We start from the raw sequence: 6090 nt of genomic DNA, 5'->3' as shown, positions 1-6090 counted from the left end.
CCCCGGGCGTCCCCCGCCCGGCTCCAGTTCCCTCCACCCCTGCTAGGCACCCTGTGCGGTCCGGCAGGCAGCCGCTCCCTGCGAGCTGAGCCTCTTGTCCTCTGACGCGCCTCGGGGCAAGGGCCGAGGCCGCCCACTAGAGGAACAGGATCTGCCTACGCAGCTGTCTCGCCGGCGAAGAAAGCCCAGGACCCGGGACTGCGTCCTCTTCACTGAGACCTGGCGCATAGTGGGGCCTAGTCGAGGCTGTTAAGTGAAAGGAAGCAGGGGTGGCGTGGGCCTGGCGCTCAGGTGCGCCCTAAGGGTTTGGTCATACAAGGACATTCGCTCAGGCTTGGAGGTGCGGGGCACTCTGACATGTTGCCACTGGGGTAACCGAGGGACGCGCGGCAAACAGAGATGGAGGACTGGCAACGGGTGCCTCAAAGAGGTAGAGTGGGAGATCTCTCAGGGTTACTGGGGAAGCGTTGACTGTGCAGGGTGAGAACTCAGAGAGTCTGGCAGAAGGCCAGGAGGGTGACCGGCAGGACCTTCCAAGAACCCGGCGTACCTGGAAACTGGGTCCGCAGGATTAGGGCGGCAGCAAGGTCAGGGTGTGGGAACACGGAGATGAGGCCCTGGTGCCTGGCAGTGAGCACACACTGCTAACCGCGGAGAAATTCCTTCTCCAGGAAGGAGATGCAAATTTGCAAGAGGGCTGGAACTAACACGCAACCGGGGCCTGCTGTGCACCAGGCGCGGAATTCAGTTGAAAGTTTGGCTAAGCAGTATGTTAGCGATGAAGCAATGAAGTCAATAAAGGGTGATGATTTCAAGTATTTGGCAGTGGGGGAGAGAGAAAAGTAGGCCTGGAGCTCAAGAAGTACCAAGAATAAAGGAGAAAGTTGGGTCCTACTGTGGAATCTGAGGCAAAACCATCCCTTAAGCCGAGAAGTTTGAGTTCAGCCTGGGCAACATAGCGAGACCCTCCCTCTCTACAAAAGAGTAAAGGGAGAAGTTGTTTTTTTTTTCTCTCTCTCTGTTGAGACGGAGTTTTGCTCCTGCAGCCCAGGCTGTAGTGCAATGGCGCGGTCTCGGCTCACTGCAACCTCTACCTCCAGGGTTCTGGTGATTCTCCAGCCTCAGCTTCCAAAGTAGCTGGAATTACAGGCACACGCCACTTTGTCTAGACAAGAGTTTCGCTTTTGTTGCCTAGCCTGGAGTGCAATGGCACAATCTCGGCTCACTGCAACCTCTGCCTCCTGGGTTCAACCGATTCTCCTGCCTCAGCCTCCCGAGTAGCTGGGATTACAGGCATGTGCCACCATGCCTGACTAATTTTATATTTTTAGTAGAAATGGGGTTTCAACATGTTGGTCAGGCTGGTCTCAAACTCCTGAACTCAGGTCATCCGCCCACCTCAGCCTCCCAAAGTGCTGGGATTACATGCTTGAGCCACCGCTTCCGGCCCTAATTTTTGTATTTTTAGTAGACATGGGGATTCGCCATGTTGGCCAGGCTGGTCTCGAACTCCTGACCTAAGGTGATCCACCCACCTTAGCCTCCCAAAGTGCGGGAATTACAGGCATGAGCTGCCACGCCTGGCCGGTGATTTTTTTTTTTTTTTTTTCTAACTTGAGTGGAGAGACCTTAAATAAAGGAGCTGAGAGGGGAGAATGGCAGATAAGATGTAGGAAAATTGATGGTGCAAGATACCGAAAAAGGAAAAGTAGATGAGAAGGGAGAAGGGGGAAAGGGGAGAGCAAAAAGTCAGAGAAGTCCACCTCTTACTACACGATTTAAAGAGTGCTTAAAGACTGAAATATTTTGAGGTAGGGAGGCATGCATGCTTCCATGGATGAGCTGCCTGGATTACCCTCTACAATCATCCTTAGGGCAGCTGGTCTCACTGTCCTTTAAAATTTAAGTACAATTGACTCCAAACCCGTGTACCACTTAAGAAACCCAGCATACCTGCCAATATCTCCAGAGTTTCATTGGGAACTTACATTTCTTCTAATTATCTCAGGCCCTAATTTCTTGTTTCCAAAAAATATTGTGCTCTTTGGAAGATTTGTCACCATATCCCAGATATTAGTCCATTTATATTACCTCAAAATATTGCACCCTACCTACAAGCAAGAAAAAATGCTCCAAATTATATGATTATGTTATAGTTACGTAATTGTTAAATACACTAGAGTTTGTGGCCATTAAAAATCATGGCAAAGAAAAATATTTAATGATGTGGGAAATCTTTATAATTAAAAGTACATTATAAGGTGATATAGCAGATGGTTATAAATATACATAAATATGTGTAATGCATAGATTTTAAAACAGGACTTTTCTTCTGTGACATCTATATTTTCTTATTTTTATAGTGCATGTGTATTTCTCCTGGAAGCAGGGAAATGGTATCTTTAAGTAGCTTAAGTATTTTTAAGAAAGGAATTTTTTAAAAGATATTTATGGGGTTCGAAAGAAAAAAAAAATATATTAGGGCTGGGCATGGTGGCTCACGCCTGTAATCCCAGCTCCTTGGGAGGCCGAGGCTGGTGGATCACCTGAGGTCAGGAGTATGGGACCAGCCTGGCCAACATAGTGAAACCCCGTCTCTACTAAAAGTACAGGCATGGTGGCACGCCTGGCACGCCAGCTACTTGGGTGGCTGAAGCATGAGAATCACTTGAACCTGGGAGGCAGAGGTTGCAGTGAGCTGAGATTGCGCCACTGCACTCCAGCCTGGGCAACAGAGCGAGACTCTGTCTCAAAAGAAAAAGAAAAAGATATTAGGATTCTGGAAAGGAATTTGGAAATGAATCTTTGAAGTGTAGATGGGACGTTAGCAAGTAGGGATGGACTGGGTTAGGAGACTGTCCCAGGCAGAAGGAACAGTACAACCAAGAACCCAGAGTGAGAAATAGATGGACTGTTCAGAGGGGAGCGCCAAGAAATTCATTTGGCTGGAGCACAGGACTGGTGTAGAAGAAAAGTAGGGGAATCAGTGTGGAAAAGTAAGGTAGGACTATATCAAAAATGGTCTAGAATGCTAAGCTGAACCCTGTGTCCTTTGCATGTCAGGAAGAACCACTGAGGCTTGAATAGTGCAGGTAATAAATTTGCAAATAAATTGTCCTGTAACTTCTTACTCAATGAGGTTTTAGGTCTCAACCCATCAGTCCTAATATTTGGACATTTGATTGACTCAGAGCAATGAGTTAGGGGCAACAGTCTTTGTATCCCAGCTGTTTACAGACTGAAAATTGGGTCTTGCTTCTCTGGCTATTAATTACTATAATTTCTCTTCACCATTCAGGAGAGTTTCAGAGCGAGAACAAATTAGCAAAGAGCAAAATGGAAAGGAAAAAGAAATGTGCACCTTACACTAGTACTTAGAAAACTTTTTTGACTGCGATCCTCCATAAGAAATGTATTTGACATCTCAACCCAGAATGTACCCATGCCTATACACCCACACACCCCTGTAAGACAAAAGTTTCATGAAATACTACCCTTATTTTATGAAATGCATTAATGCATTCTGATATTTTCAACTAATTAATCTTATTCTTTTTAAATGCTGATCAGGACCTACTACATTGATTCCATAACCCCCTGCTGGGTCACAAAGGACGTTGAAAAGAGGCTCAACTATAGCCAGATAGCCTGCACCCTTAAGCTTGCCATGTTTACATGTCCCAGAAATCAACAGGATAGACAAGACTCTTCTAAGATGCTGTGGAGGGGTGGGATGGAAGGATTAACAGGAGCCATGTTTGGGTTTCTCTTCCCTTGTCAGCATATGTTTCCTAATATCAATATTTCTCGGGGGCTATAAATATTTTCTTCTTTGTCCAGCTCAAGATACAGATTAAACTTCAAACAAGGTAGACCAGAGACAATTTTTTATTTGAATGAATAGAATCATGGACTAAAATAAAAGGAAAAATAATTTATTGATTGTAACCGTTATCTTAGTTGTGACAATACATTGAGGCTATCTTATCTAACACTGTTGGAGTATTATAAGGGCAATAAGTTTAATCTCTTCCTTGTAAATTTGGAAGCAATGGAAAGGTGAAAATATCAACTTTATTGCCAATAAAGCTGAACTGAAGAATGTGGCTTAGATGGTGGCCAATAAGCTTTTTAATATTTTTCCCTGAATTAAAATTATTTCCAGCCAGGCGTGGTTGCTCACACCTGTAATTCCAGCACTTAGGGAGGCAGAGGTGAGAGGATTGCTTGAACCCAGGAGTTAAAGACCAGCCTGGGCAACATAGCAAGACCCTGTTCTCCATAAAAAGGAAACAACAAAAAATAAAATTATTTTCCCCAAACCTCCATTCTCACCTTTGCAGAGGCCTAACGATATTAACCATGTCTAATTAGAATAAGATTGCACCCTCTCTTAGGTCAGGCAGGTCTGAATTCAGCAATTAGCTAAGTCTCTGGTGGAATCAGAACAAATTCACTCCTACCTGCCCTTCTCTGGAAACAAAAGGATTTAAAGGATAAGGATAAGGATTTACATCCCCTTCCCGACCCCTAATGCCGAAACAAATTAGACCTGGCCCAATAGTTCATCCTTTAATTGGAAAAGAATATTTAAGCAGTGAATAACAACAAATGGCAAATATATACCCTAATATTTCATTTTAACTTCAAAACTATAAAGAACACGCACTTGCTTGCCGATCTTTAGACCTAGGACCAAACCTTTATTGATTATTGTTCTTGAGCTGTCTGCTGTCTTTCTTACATAAATCATATCCATGATGCATTTTCTATGCTTTCCTTTTTTTTTTTTTTTTTTTTTTAAACAGTCACCTAGGCTAGAGTGTTAGAGTACAGTGGTGTGATGATGACTCACTGTAGCCTCAACCTCCTGGGCACAAGTGATCCTCCCACCTCAGCCTCCTGAGTAGCTAGGACTACAGGTGTGCACCACCACGCTTGGCTAATTACAAATATATATAGATATATATACACATATATTTACAAATATATATAGATACATATATATTTACAAATATATATTTGTAAAGACAAATATATATAGATATATATAAAGATAAATATATGTATGTGTGTATACACAATATACATATATTTGTACAAAAATACACATATATTTGTAAAGACAGGGTTTCCCTATGTTGTCCAGGCTGCTGTCAAACTCTTGACCTCAAGCGATCCACCCACCTATTCTCAAAGTGCTGGGTTTATAGGTGTGAGCCACCACACCTGGCTTCCAAGTTGACTGTGTACTTAAAACTTCTTACAAAGCAGTATAAGTAGAGGCTTAAAAAAAAAAACTTCGTAGTTCTTTTGCTCACATCTGGTTTAGTAGTAATTTCAACTGGTCTTTAGCTAATATATTCAAAGCATGCAACTGACATGTCATAGAGACAACTCTTTTTATGCTTATGTTTCATCTGTTTATGTAATTTTAATAAACTGATGGATAATTCATCAGTTTATTAAACTCCTGCATATAGCTACCATAAACAGGTTTAGGACCAAACACAGCAGACTCTTGTTAAGCATGTAGCTCAACTGGCAGGAATGAGTATGTAGGTATTCCAGAAAGTAACCCAAAGCATTTATCTGTCCTTGAGCATTAGCACCATATTTATTAGAAGGGAATGGAAAGTGTTGATTCCGGAGAGTCCATTAGAAGGAGAGCAATTAATGCACAGTTAATGCTCATATACTAGGATGACCAGCTCTGTGCATATTTCATAACTTTCTTCTTCCATCATTTATCCATTTCATAAATGTTTATTGATATTCTAGACAGTGCCAGACACTATCCTAGGCCCTGAAGAAGCATAGCTCAATAGCTCAATGAAGAGAAGGAAACTAATGTATAAACAAGGTGAAGAGTCTGGAAAAATAAAAGGAAGAAAGTTGGACAGCAAATCCTTCTAACCTTCTCTCCACCCCATGCCCTCAAAATCACCGACCCTCCAGTCCCATTTAGCTAAAAACAGCTTTAAATGGCTTAGAATTGGTATGGCTGTCAAAGAAGTTCAAATGTTAAGACTGCTTACTACATTAGCAAAGTATACATACTTTATGTACTTTCAATGTTAAGGAGATGGT

The sequence above is a fragment of the Mandrillus leucophaeus genome, unplaced genomic scaffold, assembly GCF_000951045.1.
Source record: "Mandrillus leucophaeus isolate KB7577 unplaced genomic scaffold, Mleu.le_1.0 Scaffold1164, whole genome shotgun sequence".
Classification (NCBI taxonomy): domain Eukaryota; kingdom Metazoa; phylum Chordata; class Mammalia; order Primates; family Cercopithecidae; genus Mandrillus; species Mandrillus leucophaeus.
This window is presented reverse-complemented; position numbering follows the sequence as displayed.